This window comes from Emydura macquarii, unplaced genomic scaffold (genome assembly GCF_026122565.2).
Source record: "Emydura macquarii macquarii isolate MOO-44397 ecotype Brisbane River unplaced genomic scaffold, CSIRO-AGI_Emac_v2 contig_1353, whole genome shotgun sequence".
NCBI lineage: Eukaryota > Metazoa > Chordata > Testudines > Chelidae > Emydura > Emydura macquarii.
The window spans coordinates 469,313-486,083 of record NW_027131490.1 but is presented as its reverse complement, the minus strand read 5'-3'; positions in this window follow the sequence as shown (position 1 = coordinate 486,083).

The following is a 16,771-nucleotide window of genomic DNA, read 5'->3' as shown; positions in this document are numbered from 1 at the left end:
GTGTCCAGTGAACTATAGCAATGGTTGTTGACCACTGGTTCACGTTTCCTTTAGTGATAAGAACATGGGATTGCATAATATTAATTAGATCACACATTTTTATTCTCCAGACAGTGTCAGAGCTGTGCTGCAGCCATTTTGGAGAAGCACAAAAGTATTATGGGTCAACAGCTGCTACAGATAAAAGGAGAGATTTCTGGAATCAAGAGCAAAGGGTAGCATAGTGAATGTTCCTGTTCCAAGCCTCTGCAGCTGAATGACTCTGAAGCTATTTGATATTCATAGCCACCATTTCATACAGTATGATTTGATGCAGATGATGCACCATTGCTGCTTCAGAAAAACCTGCTCTTGGTTTTGTTTAGTTTAAAAAAAATTACATCACTTTTGTTCTAAAGAGTAGCATGGAGTGCAAGAAGAGGAGTGCTGGGAAAAAATACATTTTCCATTATTAAGAAACAAACCTGTCTGTTTCACTGAGGGATGAAAAAATAACTTAACTCAGTGGACTGTCACAATTCTCACTCCATGCAGAAAGCTGGTTTCGTAATTGAAGGAATCCAGTTATCATGATCACACAAATCTCCATGTTTGGTCTGTACTGTATTGCAACTGCTTATGCCTTCAGGGAAGGGATTCTGTGTAGCACATTGTACATTATCTATTAGTACATGCTGTGCCACTATGACCTACCTCTGGAGGATGGACTTTTTACTTCCTGAAAAAATGTGTATTACAGACACATACTCTATGTGTGTCTGTATTTCTATATACATATAAAAATATCCATTAGTATTTACTTGCATTTTTCTGATCACTTTATGCAACCATTTATGATACTATATTATGAGGCAAATTCTGATAGTTACTTAAGATTTCAATCCAGATTAAATCCACTGAAGTTTAAAACCAGATATATATTTATGTAACTGTGAGCAGAACTTTGTCCTAAGTCTTCAGAAAGAAACTTGATACTCTAAGGTAGGAGTTACAATATTCTGATGTGGCAAGTGAGGGAAGATTGAAATAAGAGCAGCACTATCTCCTTGCTGACATAAGGGACAGGGAGATAATAATATGCTTATAGATCTAATTAAGGCATACAGATACTAAAAGCTACAAAGGTCAACAACAATCTAAGGATAGAAGGAAAAATTTTATAACAAAATCAGTGCTGTGGAAGAATGGTTTTATGGTTAAACCACTAGACTGTATTCAGGGGAGCAGCATTCATTTCTCAACTGTGCTACAAACTTCCTGTGTAATATCCATGGGAAAGTCACATAACTTTTCAAATTCCCATTTCCGTTAAATGGGGATAATTATCTTTCCTTTCTTCACTGCATGTTGGCCTTCTTTATTTAGACTGTAAACTCTTTGGAGGCAAGAAGTGTCTCTTTCTGTGTGTCTTTACAAGCCCTCGTACAATAGAGGTCCAAATTCAGCTGGGCCCTTTAGAAATTGTGAAATACAAATAAATAATAATATACCCCATTCAGGCCCGCTGACTACAGTGGGAAGGGAAGTTAGCAGAATTTGTTTTAACTAACTTTAGCTCTACATCTATTACACCTATCTACAGCCATTAATTTTAGCTCTACATCGAACCATGAAGCACTTTACAGATTTTGGAGAATCTATAACATTTATTTTCAAATATCCCGTATATTCAGGGGGCGAGATGTATTTGAAATGAATAAATGAATAGTAATTGATTTTCGAGATGGGGAAAGGTGGTAGCATTTTTGTCTGTTGTGTTCCAAAAGAGCACAGTCTAAACAATACTAAAGAGGAAAAAATAGCTTCTGGGTGAAGGGCCCTGTTCTGAGAGTTGTTGCGCACCTGCAATTTTCACTGAAGAATACAGTGGAAATTGCAGGTCCTCTGCACCTTTTGGGATTTGTCAGAATGTACACACCAAGATTTAGTTCAAGGTGAAATGACCAAGTTATAAATCCTCTTTAAAAGAGGGTATATAATGGAAATAATGACAGAAGCTTAACTACAGTGGAGTGAATTATGGGGCTATAATCAAAACCTTAATGTTGTTTGTATTTAGGTGTATATACTTAACACAAAAAGAGTCCTTAAATTTGCTATAATCTATAATGATTTGTGATGCAGATGGATGTGTAGTAAGTACCCACATGAATTCATCTCTTTGGATAGACAATGGGTATATTCAGAGGTGGATGATCAATGTATTAATTCTGTGTACCTCTGACTTCTTAAATAATTTCCCTTTCATTTTATTAACTGCCTCCAACATTAACACTGATACATTCCCTGTGAAGACATGCAATGATAGTCTTACTTGTCCAGTGAATTAGTCTAACTAGCCCATAATGTTAATACACGACTTATTAAGTCACTCATTAATTCTATCAGAAAGTATGACACCCAAGGAAGCAATTTGTGTTTGGCATAATTACCACCAATTGAAAAGTGATTTTTGTGAAAGGATTTTTTTTTTACACATGAATTTCCTTATTATCAGAACATCAAAAGTGATATAGTTTTTCTAGCTGTTCTAAATATCTTTTCCCAATAAGTCCACCAAACCCTATATTATCTGCTCTGTTGGTTGTATTGTGACACTAGATGCACATGTGATACATCGACATATGTATGTTCTCACAGGTTTTTGCAACACTGCATCAACACCACATATTGATGAATGTTGTAAAAACACTCAAAAGCACACACAACCCCAACTCAGGAGATTCAAAGGGGTCCATTACCGGCTGTAATGGACAGACAGAAAATTCTCCTGTCAGGAGCTCACTGATGATTCCAATGTGTTGGCTCTGGGCCCTGCTCTTTCCATAACCCCTGTGTGGAATAGGGAATGTCAAGAATGGGAAGGGGGCACCAAGTGGGTATGGCTACACTATATTATACTGTGCCTATGCTTGATTGGCATTGAATCCTGCATTAGTAGTATAAAGTAGAGCTTCTGGAAAGTCATCCCTGCCCTCCGCCTCTTGTACCAAATATAGCTCTTGTGAGGGTGGTCCCATTCTGCCACAGCTGTTAAGGGACAGAGTAGCAACCTTCCAGTTGTGGCTAATTGGTTGAGTAGCAACAGTTGGGTTAAGAGGTTACAAACCAGGCAGATGAGGGTATTATCAGGTATACTGGCAATTAAAAGGTGTGACTCCAAAAAGCAGGAGTGATCCAATAAATGAAATAATTTTTTTAACAACAGAGTTTTTGTGCTTGGGCAGGAACATAGTACTAGCATGGATTCCAACATGTTCTGGGATACCAGGAAATGAAATGGTAGATAAGGAAGTAAAAATGCTTTAAAAATGGAGAAATTAATATAAAGATGTTCCTTTGAGTAAGTGGAAATTTAGAAGTTTAGTTACAAAAGGATTTTAAAAGGAATGGCAAGAATTGTGGACAAAGAGAAAAGAGGAAGAAGATTCTATGAAGTGTGCCCCAAAATAGAGGATAATGTGTTACTCCAAAGTTATGAAAGGATGAGTGAAGTGCCCATATTTAGACTGTAAACTGGACACTGTTTGAACAATGATTTAAATTTATTTAATAGCTATAAAGATGAGTTGTGTAACACATGTAAGGTTAAAGAAACAGTTTATCACTTAATGTGGGAATGCAGGAAAGAAAGGGTCTTTATGAAGAATTGAGACTCTTTAAAGTGACAGAATATACTATGAGTTTAACGAGAATATCGGAAAAGTGGGGTGACATAAAGAAAGCTTTAAGGATATAGAGCAGGGTAAAAGAGTGTAGTGGCCTGGGAGTAGTTTATGGGGGATTTTACATCAGCCGTGAACTGGCAGGAAGTGGAACAAGGAGCTAGAACCTCCTGGTAGAAAGCACTAGAATGAGTGGGCTTTGAAAGGGGGCTGGAGGCAGATGAAGGAAGGGATCTAGGGAAGCAGCGGTGAGGCAGAGGCCCTTAGCTACTTAGTCTAGAGTCACTAGGCTGGAACCCAGAGGAGAGGCAGGAAACCCAGAGAAGAGGCAGGCCCTGGGTTCTCTACCAGCCACTGCAAAAAGGGATGTAAAAGACCTTGTGATGCAAGGGGCATGGACTATTAAGCCCAGGGTAGGGCTGAATCCTGGCATAAGGTGCTGTTTGTTTTTTTGGACTCCTTACTACCCTGGAAGGGGTGGGGACTATAAGCAACTTGATTGGAGGGCTGAGTTGTAAGAAGGGACAAACCCATGGCAGACTTGGAAGGGCAGTCCTGGATGATTGCAAAAAGGCAGATATAGTGTCCATCTTCAAAAAAGGGAAGAAGGGAGATCCAGGGAACTACAGGCCGGTCAATCTCACCTCAGTCTCTGGAAAAATCATGGAGCAGGTCCCCAAGGAATCCAATTTGAGGTACTTGGAAGAGAGGAAGGTGATCAGGAACTGTGAGCATGGATTCAACAAGGGCAAGTCATGGCTGACCAACCTGACCGCCTTCTATGATGAGATGACTGGCTCTGTGGATGTGGGTAAAGCAGTGGACATAATATACTTTGACTTTAGCAAAGCTTTTGATTCTGTCTCCCACGGTATTCTTATCAGAAAGTTAAAGAAGTCTGGGTTGAATGAATGGTCTATAAGGTGGATAGAAAGCTGATAAGATCATCGGGCTCAATGGGTAATGATCAATGGCTCAATTTCTAGTTGGCAGCTGGTAACAAGCGGAGTGCCCCAGGGGTCGGTGCAGGGGCAAATTTTGTTCAATAGCTTCATTAATGATCTGGAGGATGGGGTAGATTGCATCCTCAGCGAATTTGCAGATGACACTAGTAGATACCGTGGAGGGCAGGGATAGTATACAGAGTGTCCTAAAGAAATTGGAAGATTGCGCCAAAGGAAATCTGATGAGGTTCAACAAGGGCAACTACAAAGTCCTGCACTTAGGACGGAAGAATCCCATGTACTGCTAGAGACTGGGGACCAACTGGCTAGGCAGCAGTTCTGCAGAAAAGGACCTGGGGGTTACAGTGGACAAGAAGCTGGATATGAGTCAGCAATGTGCCCTTATTGCCAAGAAGGCTAACGCCATATTGGGCTGCATTAGTACGAGCATTGCCAGGAGATCAAGGAGAATGAATATTTCCCTCTATTCGGCACTAGTGAGGCCACTTAGGAGGCTGGCGAAGCACTGGAATGGGTTACCTAGGGAGGTGGTGAAATCTCCGTCCTTAGAGGTTTTTAAGGCCCAGCTTGACGAAGCCCTGGCTGGGATGGTTTAGTTGGGGTTGGTCCTGCTTTGAGCAGGGTGTTGGACTAGATGACCTCCTGAGGTCCCTTCCAACTCTAATGTTATATGTTTCTATGAAGAGGGTAATGCTTCATGCGTGGTTGTAAGAGGGTGTTTTGACGTGTCAGGGACCCCTCCACACTCTCCCTTCCACTCACTTTCCCTTCTTGTAGTATCTTCCTCTTCCACTTTTCTCATGCCATCACTGGTGACCCACTATTTCTCTTTCTGTTGGGTTCATCTTTTCAATGGAGTCCACTGGACTAACTCTGCTGAGAGAAGCCTCCTGAGTGGGGCAGAAGCTGCTACTCTAGTTGAGGGAGGGGAGAGTAAGTGAAGCAAATGGTGTTGGTGGAGCTATAAAGTCAAGCAAGGGAAGGATAGCACAGTACAAGAAGCAGCTCTTGTCCTAGCAGTGGTCCATAGATGTGGAAGAAGAGAATGGTGGATATTTTTTCTAGTCCTGGCTATCCAGGACAAATGGGAAAACTCAGGATACAGGAAGGAAAACTGGGAGTGTCCTAGGAGAATTAGGACCTCATGCTCTGGGTGTCAGCCTCTGATTGCCAGAAGCTGGGAGTGGTCAACAGGGGATGGATCACTCAATGATTTCCTGTTCTGTTCATTCCTTCAGAATCACCTGGCATTGGCTGCTGTTGGAAGACAGGCTTCTGGGTTAGATGGGCTACTGGTCTGATCCAATATGGTCATTCTTATGATTTTATATTTTTAATTGTCTCAATTTTTACACAAGTGTCAAGTTTTCCTCTGAATGCATGAGAATAATAAGTTGGCAACAACACAAGCATAACAATATTATATGTTCATCCCACAGCTCTGGTGTTATTCTCACACTTAATTGACTACTTTGGCTATACTGGCCTGTTTGGCCATTTTAAATGTGACTATCTATAATTACTCCTTGCAGACTGTGATGACCAAAATTCATTAGCAGTCACACTTTGATTCAGTTGATAGAAGTATGTGTGACTAATCTTACAAAGGTATAGAAACATTTGTGACAATCACTAAAAAGTAAAATCATTCAGAATGGAAACAAGGACATATGCATTTTCCATATATTTTGCTGTAAGTAAGCACATCACTTTGGAATGAAAGTTGACTTTTAAGTGAACTTGAGCACTTGATCTTATTTTGACAGCTTGCCTTAGATGGCATATAAGTATATATCCTTCAAGACGTTAATGTAGGGTACTTATTTACTTTCAGGTAAGCAGTGAATTTAATACACTGGATTTATCCTTCCTTCAGGATTCTGCTTGCAGTATTAATCTTCAGTCCCTTAAAAAGCCTTTGCTTTGGGCATTAAAAACTACAACTAACCTGTCAACTCAGGAAAACTGTTAAAAAAATAATGACCTCAACAAAACTTAGGGCCTGCTCCTGTAGTCAATAGAGTTGCCATTGATTTCAATAAGAGTAGGACTGGGCCTTTTGTGATCAGTATGTCCTCTAAGGGACTATGTTCTGAGCTCAAAATCAGCATCTAATGATTTCTTGCATGTTTGAAGAATTGGTCACTTAGATTGAAATTATGTGGTTCAACTCCTGACCTTACCACATTATTTTGCTAGGATCCTTGAGTTTACTGAACTATGAAAAGTATCATTATACCATGCAATAAACTTGGTTGAAAATTGATTAAGCAGCTAAAATTACCATGGTTTTATGTAATATAACATTCACTGCAGACCTATGCCCAAGGATTATCTTGATGGTTTGCCTTGTAAATGCCATCTCTGATATTTTTCCTCTACTTTACTATCATTGTTAATGACAAAAGGACTGCTGCCTTTAAAAACAGTCTTGTAAAAATCTTCTGCCAATCGTTTGCTTTAAAATTGATCATATTTAGGGTCAATGCTAATGTGTCATCATATATGTGTGTGGTGCAGTGTCTTTCAAGCTAATCAGTAGCGAAACTTGAAAAAACAAGGCTAATAGCTTTACAGTTCTTTTGCTTGTGAAGCATAATCCAGGACAAAAACTACTGTATAATCAGTTGTTAACTACACAAAGCATGCTTGTTTTCTCTTTCAGTGCTCTAAAATGTTAGAATGGGATCAATCACAGCCCTATTTTGCATGTAATTTATTTTTAATAACATAAGAAATGCTCCCTTAAGTCTGTGCTACAGATTTTCTGAAGTCTGGAAAAAAATAAGTTAATTTGAGCACATCTGCACTATCAAACATAATTAGTTCATAGCACACTTGCATGCTGATTTCAGTGCAACTTTCTGTCATTCAGTTTCTGTGGAATGGATGAAGTGCATTAAGCCATAGGAATGGAGAAGGATTGTGGGAGAACTTACATGGAATTTTAAAGAATGACAGAGAGCTGACTGCAGAAAGCTAATGGGCATGGTTCATTGTAAAAATCTGGATTCATAATGACATGGGTTTCTGATTTTTTTAAATCAATGTCAGCTGCTACAGTTTGCAATAAATGGTTATTCCTACATGGATGCATTTTAAAAATCTTCCAGTGTTGCTTCAGACTTCTACATAAGGGTTTCTGGGACAGACAAAGCACTAGCTGCTGAAAGGAAGAGTGGAAGGAAGAAACTGTTCCCTTCCCCTGCACCTCCATGTAGTGGTCAGGCATAATTGCATTTCCTACGTTCCCTGAGCATAGGTGCTGCTTTTTCTTTATTCCCCTGTAGCTGAAGCACTAGCAGGAATCCTCCCACTTGCCAGACATAGTGGGGATGCGAAAGGGTACAGCAGTGGGCGTACTGCCCCTATGTACATGACAGCTCCATAGGGATTGTGCCTCTCTGCAACAATCCATCTTTGAGCTCCCTCTATGATAGTGCAACCCTGCTTTTGCTCTTCTGCAGGGTTGTGCCAATTAACTGAGATGCCATTTTGGTAACTTTCGAGTAAACATACATTAACCCCTTCTCTGTAGCCAGGCTATATTTGTCTCTCTAAAAGTCAAAATCTCTGTGGTAACAATACAGAAACAGTGGTATTAGATTTACTAGCTTCAGTGCTACTGCGTTATCTCTTGGTAACTGTGCAAATGAATTCATGTGAATTATGAAATTCCTATGGAAGTAGCCAGAGGATCTATATAAACATCAAAGTTGGTCTTATTTTTTTTCATTAATACCTTCAATAACTGGTCCTAATTTTATTTAGCACTTAAGGCTGACATTCCCAGCCGCTGCAGCCTAACACAGTTCCATTTACCATGCTGCAGTGACCTCTGATAACAATAAATCATAGTTTCCACTGAAAACAATAGCAGTAAATGGCAACTGTAGCTTACCACAAAACAATCATGCTGTCCTTTCCATTGCAGCAACTTTTGGCACTATTATAAAAGGCACTAGGATTCCAAGACCTTTGCATGAATGCTGTGTATCTGATGAGGTCCAATGGTGATGCTCTGAGCTGTGTTAAGCACAGATGAGATTAACTTTACTTACCTGTAACTGTGTGGGATATTGGAGATCCATGCTTAGCTAGATAATTCACAGAGTATTTAAGAGTAGGCGGTGCGGTTTGTCAATCCATTCCAGAGATGCCCGTGCTAAATGGCACAGTGGAGTCTGACTTGAACATCAGATGAGTAAAGAGCTGGGAGCTTGTGCGCATGTGTGTTTAAAAAAACAAAGCAAGAGTTTCATTTTTAAAGGTAAAGGCTCCCAGCTGGGCCTACACATTTGAACAGCAGATGCTTTTTATGACTGATCTAGCTCGTTGGGTTTTCCAATATTTTACAGGCTTAGAGGTAACTAAAGATCACTGAACCAGTTCATTCCATCTGTGCTTGGCACACTTTAATGGGATGGACTGGTTCAATGAACCTGTATGTTATTTTTAAGAAGCCTCCAGGGAGACACCTAACTACAAGCATGAAGGAAGAGTTATGGAGAGGATAATACGTTAATTTATTTTCTATTTTACACTTCAAGCCAACACCTTGCAGCTACTGTGTAGCTTAAAAGGTATTTCAAGGACCCAGAAGCTCACATGCATCTGAGAAAAGACTCACAGATTTCTCAGTGTTGGCCTGAGTACTGTGCAAAACTCAATAAATTACTATATTCAGAAGTCTAGTTGGTGAAATATCAATCCTTCAGCAATCTGATAAAGTTAAATAGAAGAGCGAGGCTGGAAAAGATTGACACCTCCTTGACAACTTAGAGAGAGAACTCCAGAAGTTCTCTCTAGGATGTTCTCTTTTGTCAAAACAATTTTCATGAGCTTTTCAATATCTTGCACCACTTCTGAACAAATTAGCTTGTTAGTCTCATTGTGAAACATTAATGGCATACTGTAAGTGATTTTCAATTCATAGAAGAATGTGGGTCAGACCAGTACAAAATGCTAATAATAGCTTTAACAATTAGCAGCACAGCTAAGGGCTGAGTTTTAGTAAAAGACAAAACTGAAGGTGCATTGGATTCTAAAGTAGAGAGCTGGATAAGGCCCAGCTGCTAATCAGCATGGTAAATAAGCACTGGAACAAAGAGGTATAACTGGGAAACTGTAACTCAGACATTGGATTTTGCACTCAACTTGGCCTTATAGTCTACCCCTCCTGAGCTGCTTTCTCAGAGTATGACAGAAATCCCCCAAGAATAGATAGAAGAAAATGGATGATAGGATAGCTTCCCTACCACCGCACAAGGACTGCATGTCTGTTAATAAATCTTCATGTGGACATGTTCACTTACACTGCAGTCCTTGCTTTTACCTGACAATAAATTGCCCATGCCTCATGGCATCCTAGCAGCAGTTGGTTAGAAAAAGGGAAGTTCCCTGGGCCAAATTTTCTGCTGCTGTAAATTGGCATATCTCTATTTACTTCAATCTAGCTGTGTCAGTCAACAACAGAAAATAAGGTCCTCTAACATCAAATAATTATTACTCATCTAGTTACAAAAAGAAAAAAATCGAAAATACGATTATATATCATGGGAGAACAATTTCTTATCCTGACTTGTTTCTAATATTTTCAGAAACTCTACTGACCAAACACAGAAGTGCTAGTGATAGTGAGTTACACATCAGTAAATAGTGTCAGAGATTGAATTCAGCTCTAGCACAAGCAGAGACAACCCTCAGTAAGTCAAGGGGAGTTGGGCCTGCTGGGATTGAATCTGACTCAGTGAATGTTAGTGACTGTAAATTTCATGCTGGAGAAGGGTGGTGGAAAGGTGGTTCTGCATCAAGAAAAGCAGATATCAAGAGTATCAGAGCATTGGGTGCTTTGTCTTACACCATCTTGTTTGTTGCTTTTCCTGCTATATACTTGTTCTTCTGCACCCTAGACATGTAGTTACACCACTAATATTCACTCTCACTGATATATCCCATGTAATTTGCACTATGATTTAATTCTCAAATGCTTTCTATTTTCTTTGTGTGTGTGTGAGTGTGTGGTACAAATGAACTTTTTTGTTTTGCATTTGAAATTTGGCCAGAGCAGATGGTGAAGGCTTTGTTGAAATTAATATGTACAGTTCAGTGAGCTAAACTCCCTATATTCTACATTTGAATGTCTTGTTCTAGTGATTAGATTGAATATAATACATAATAACTAAATTTGTGTTCTACTGGATTACATTAAGGGAGAAAATTAGGACCTTGGAGAAGATCTACAAAAACATCAGGAATTGCAAAATAAAAAGTTAACAGCAGATTTTCGTGTACTTGATTCTCTTATACAAGCCTTGTATAGGCACAGTGTGCAGCATATAATTATATATGCTGCTCTGTTATGTTGCTCACATAGTCATGTAATCTTTCATTAGTTGACCATTAAATATCTTTTTGTACCATAGTAAAAGTTTTGCTGTTTAGTTGTTGCACTGGAAAATGTTCTCTGGCATATCATAGCTAAAGGGAAGAGAGTAATTATATAATGGCATATTAAGGCAGCAATGATTCCACAGGTTGACAATTATATTTTGTGGTATAAAAGCTTACTATTATGATGATGGTTGTAGTTTTATTTTCCATGATGGATCAACATGGGAAATTTTCATAATGCTATGCAATTTTCTTAATTCATTTGTATTGATTGTACAGTGGCTCTTCAAAGGAGAACAAATAAAATAAAAGGAACATGCTAAACTAGATTAAGTTGCCTGTTCTTCTTGGCCATATGCCCAGTGTAGCTCCAACAGGCCCATAATATAAATGGAAAATTGGCTTTTACATCTAACATATGTAAATTCTTTATTCACTCACCTGATTTATTTACCATGTATTTGAATTATCATCAGTTTTACAACAGAGAGGAGTAGGAAAAAGAGGTCCAAAAGAGGGCAGAAAGTCAACAGACAGGAGAAACCAACCCAAAATAAGCAAGATGTATGAATTCAAAACCACACAACCTAAAAGCTTCTTCAAATAATTAGGGATGAAATAGTTCATTAACAGAAATATGTACATTTTAAAGTCTTTTTTGGCATTAAACTCTACATTTGTAAAAATATATTTTTCATACTTCAGTCATAATAACTTCTTGATTAAAATACCAAAGAATAAAACAGAATAAAATAAAATAAAGATTACAATTTGTCATAATAGAGTCTTCAGATCATGTTGGAGTGCTTCCAGAAAGAAAAGAAACAATAACTAAGTATTTAAAATTAAAATATATTATTGAGTGACTCTAGAAGAGTATGGCCATCCAACATCTTGACAGATGATAGGAAACACGACAGTCAGTCAATGGTGCTTTGTAGTAGTGTGGGAGAAGAGCCCATTGCATGAGCAGCAGGCCATCCCATAGTGGCTATAGGTCCACTTGCCAGATAGAGGTTGGAACACACTCTGTATCCTGGCTTACCTACAGGCCACAGCCTGAGCTTGCTGATGACTCTCTCTAATGAATGCACAATCCTTAACCCAACTTCTCCAGAATGAGTGGTTGTGGGCAGAGCTCTCCCAGTTGTCAGTGGGAATGTTGAATTTCTTGAGACCCTGCTTGACTTTGTTGCTGTATCGGAGCTTTGGCCTTCCTCTGCGTTGCAGGTAGTTCTTGAGTTGAACATAGAGCATAACCCTGAGCAGACGAACTTGAGGCATGTGCTCAATGTGTGCCAGCCAGAGAAGCCTGCGAATGTCCAGCATAGTCTGCATAGACTGAGATTCTTGAGAGAACCAGCCTACATTGTTAGTGATTCATTGGTCCCAAGTGACTTCAAGGATTTTTCTGAGAGGGCGAAGGTGGAAGCTGTTCAATCTGTGCTCCTACTTGGAGTACATGACCCAGATTTCACAGCTGTAATGGAGGGTACTGAGGACACAAGCCAGATAAATGAACACCTTCATATTCAGTGTTAGCAGCTTGTTGTTGCAGACACGTGAGGTAAGTTTGCTAAAGGTGACAGAGGCTTTGCCAATTCTTGCATCAAGTTCTGTATCAAGTTTAAGTAAGGTGGTTAAAGTTGAGCCAAAATAGCAGAAGTGATTCATGTTGTTGTCCAGGGCTTCATTATTGACGTAGACTTTAGGTGGGATGTTGGTGCCCTGTGACATGACAACTGTTTTCTTAATACTGATTCCCATGCCGAACTTGATACATGAATCAGAACTTATTCATCATGATCTGCAATTCATCAGGTGAATTAGAAACGAATGCAGCAGCATCTGTGAAGAACAGATCCCGAATGGTGAATTGGGTGACATAACTTATGCTCTGAAATTGCCTGATGTTAAACAAGCTGCTGTCCATCCTTGAGTCAATTAGTACGCCCAATTGATCATTTCTGAAATTGTACTTAAGAAGAATAGAGAAGACGCCAAAACCTCTAGGCACTAACACACAGCTTTGCTTCATGCCAGTATTAATGCTAAACTCAGACAATGTTTCATTTTCATACTTGAGAGTAGCCTTTAAGTCTTCCTGGAACTCCTTAAATAGGGAGAGCACTTTTTGTCGCCAACCAATTTTCAACAGGCTCTTGTATATGCCATTCCTGCTAACCAAGTTTAAGGTCTTTTGTAAGTCAATGAATGCTACATAGAAAAGTGCCTGTTGCAACGAGCGCATTGTAAAGGATATGTCAGTTATGGAACGTCCAGCTCTGAACTCACATTGTCTTTCAGGATAAACTCTCAGGAAGGACTCGGAGTCATTTCAGCAAGACCCTTGCAAGCATCTTGATGACCATGCTGAGTAGAGATGTCCCTCAGTAGTTGTTGCCGTCTGCTCCATCCCCTTTATTTTTGTAAAAAGTAATTATGTTTGCATCTTTCAGATCCTGGGGTATGTGGCTTTCTTCCCAGCAGATGTAGAGAAGTGCGTGGATGTCACCTTCAAGCTTTCTCCCTCCTGCCTTTAGGTGCTCCAGAGGTATCTGATCATTGCCTGTTGCTTTCTCAGGCACAATCTCTTTGATAGATTTCTCTATCTCTTTGAGAACTGGTATTTGATCTAGCACCTGCATCGTTGGAAGTTGGGGAAAGGCAGCTAAGGCAGTATCACAAATAATGGCATCCTTTGAGAAGAGTTCTTTGTAATGCTCAGTCCATCAGTCAAATTGTTCTTCTCTGTCAGTCAGGATTGTACTATCTTTTGCTTTCAGGTTTGCAGTCTTTTTACAGATTGGACCAAGTGCCTCTTTGATTCCATCATAGGTACCATGAAGGTCCTCTCTTAAAAAGCAGGTCAGAATCTTCTTGCATAGGTCCTGCCAGTACTTCTGGGCACATTCTCTAGTGGCTTTCTGGACTGCAGCCTTAGCCACTTTGAACTTAAGAACTCTGGACTTGGTTGCTGAAGTAAAATTAGGCAAGCTTGATTTTTCTTTTCTATGAGTGGGAGTAGCAGATGTTCAGATGCTATGAACCATTCAGATTGTTTTATCTTTGTTGTTCCAAAGACATCCTTGGAGGTAGCCAGTGTCTTATTTTTAAAGTTGTCCCAAAAGGTGTCAGAATCTGCAGAATCAAATTGATCATTTTCAGAAACATGCTCAAGCGCACGTTGAAACTTTGCACAAGTTTCAGAGTCCTTCATGTTAGCAATGTTGAGGTAAAGTTTGCCTTTTGACTGTGCATGATGGATCTTTTAAAAATGTAATTGGAGCTTGGCCCTGACAATGACATGATCAGTAATGCAATCAGTGCTATGCATTGATCGAGCATGCAGTACATCATTAATGTTTCTTTAATGGATCAGGATGAGATGAAGCTGATGCCCAGCTGGAGTGGGTTGCCTCCATGTGACCTTGTTGCCATTGCTGCGAGCAAAATAGGTACTCAAGACTACCAGCTCACAAGAGGTGCCAAGCTCAAGGACATATTGACCATTTTCATTAAGGCTACATATGCCGTGTTGGCCAATGATGTGTCCACAATGCTCCCAGTCCTTACCCACACGTGCAGTGAAATCACTAAGAACAGCTAGTCTGTTCCTTATGCAGACATTCTTGATGATTTGTTCCAGGTGAGAATAGAACTCATCTTTTTGCTGTTTAGAGTAGTCAAGTGTTGGTCTGTAGATGGACAGAAAAGTCAGTATTCCTGAGTTTGTATTCACATCCAGCCACATGATCTTCTCATTAATAAATCCTGGAGGGATACATACACTAAGGACAGACTTCTTGACAGCAAATCTGACACTGTGCATCCTTGATTCATTTTCAGGTTTACCAGACCAGAAGAGGTGGTAGTTTACTTCATCTAGTGATCCTGTTTCTGAAAGTCTTGTCTCACTGAGAGCTGCAATATCAATGCCCAGTTCATGTAGTTCTCTATCAGTTATGGTTGTTTTCTGAAGTTCATGGTCTTTCAGTTCAAGTCTGGTTAACATAGTACAAACATTCCAAGACACAATGATTGATTTAGGACCAGGAAAGAAAAAGCTGGAAGGGAGCTTTTTTATGCCCCCTTTTCTTGGGCCTTCCCCAAGCAGGCCACTCCTAAATAGGGCTGTTTGAACATCTGATCCACTGCTGACACTTAGGCCTTGCCTACCAAGGTAAGCGATCATCAAGCACAGACCTTTGACATGTACGCCTAGGCAAAAAACAAAGAAGGAAGGGTTGCCATAGGCCTTCCACCTTCTCTCTCAGCAGAGACTATAGAACTCCAATGGTAAGACAAAGATCAAGACAATTGGTATAGGCATGCTGCAGCTTCTAACTGGAACACCATTCTGAGTTGAAGGAAGCACCAGCCTTATCACGTCCAAACTACACCTTTTCTAAATGGGTGTGGTCCCAATCGTGTGGGTACCATTGGCCAACAAAATTCTGGCACATACAGACATTTCCTTCACCCAAGGGTTCCACTACCCCAACCTTGGGCACCATTGGGGCTTTCCAAGAAGAGACAGGATTATTGGCTGGTGCCTGTCACTCTAGAAGAGATTTACAAAGTAAAACACATTACCAACTTGTAATTGACTACTCAAAAATCTGAGAAGCGTATGTGTGTGTGAGTGTGAGGGTTAGGGAGAGAGGGATTAAACCAGGTTGTAAGAATCTCTCACTCTATCAAAATATAGAAACTTCTTTCCTGCAGTAAACAATCTGAGTCTTGAAGATTAAACAAAAAATATTGATGTTGCTAATGAAAACTCTCATAAGCATTAACAATTCTTCCCCCCTACAAACCTGATTTGCTTAAACTATATTTAGGAATATATTGAAGTTTTTGTTTAATTATGACAGGTTTCCCTTTCTTCTTCTTCTTCATGCATCACTCACAAATCCTTTGTCATATTGAAGAGAAAGTAATGATTTGAAAAGTATGTTTTCAAATTCAACCTCTTCATATTACAATATTTCATATTGTTTCAACAATCTCTAATTTTCTCTGGAGTAGAGCATGATTGTTTATCAGTACACTTGTTGTATAAGAACATAGTGTGTGCAATGATATTTATTTCTGTTTGTCTAGTGGCTTGAGATTTTAAAACAAAGTGATAAGAAATATATTACGAATCGGCCATTTATATGAAGTGCTTATGGTGATACATGAAGCTGCACATTTCCCACATGCCTAAGGTAGTATAACCCAACACTAACTCTGGCTTGGTTGGGTTAGTTTAGAATATTTTTAATCAAGTTGGAATGATTTATTTTTATAAACAAAGCAGGAGAAAGCCTTTTTTAAAATGTTGTTTGTGCTTAATGATTTTTGGCTTGTATTCCATTGTTTATTATCAAGTGAATATAAGAATGAGGAACATCTGCTTTATTGCACCAAGAACCAAATGCTTGGGCATCAGTTTACAATGATTTCATTATATTCTGAAGATAAATGTGTGTTCACAATGACACTAACTCAGTCTGTGTATTATTTATTACAATTGTGATAGCACCCAGGAACCCTAGTTAGGGACCAGGGCTCCTTTGCACCATGCACTGTACAAATAAATAACAAAAAGACAATCCCTACAGGAGAAAGCTCATGAACTAGGATTTTGACATTATGCAACAGAGGAGGCAGTATGTGAGAGACTATTGTGGGATAGTGGTAGTCTGTAACCCTAAGAACTCCTCATGCCAACTGGCAAAGGCTTCACTCTTCTATAACAGT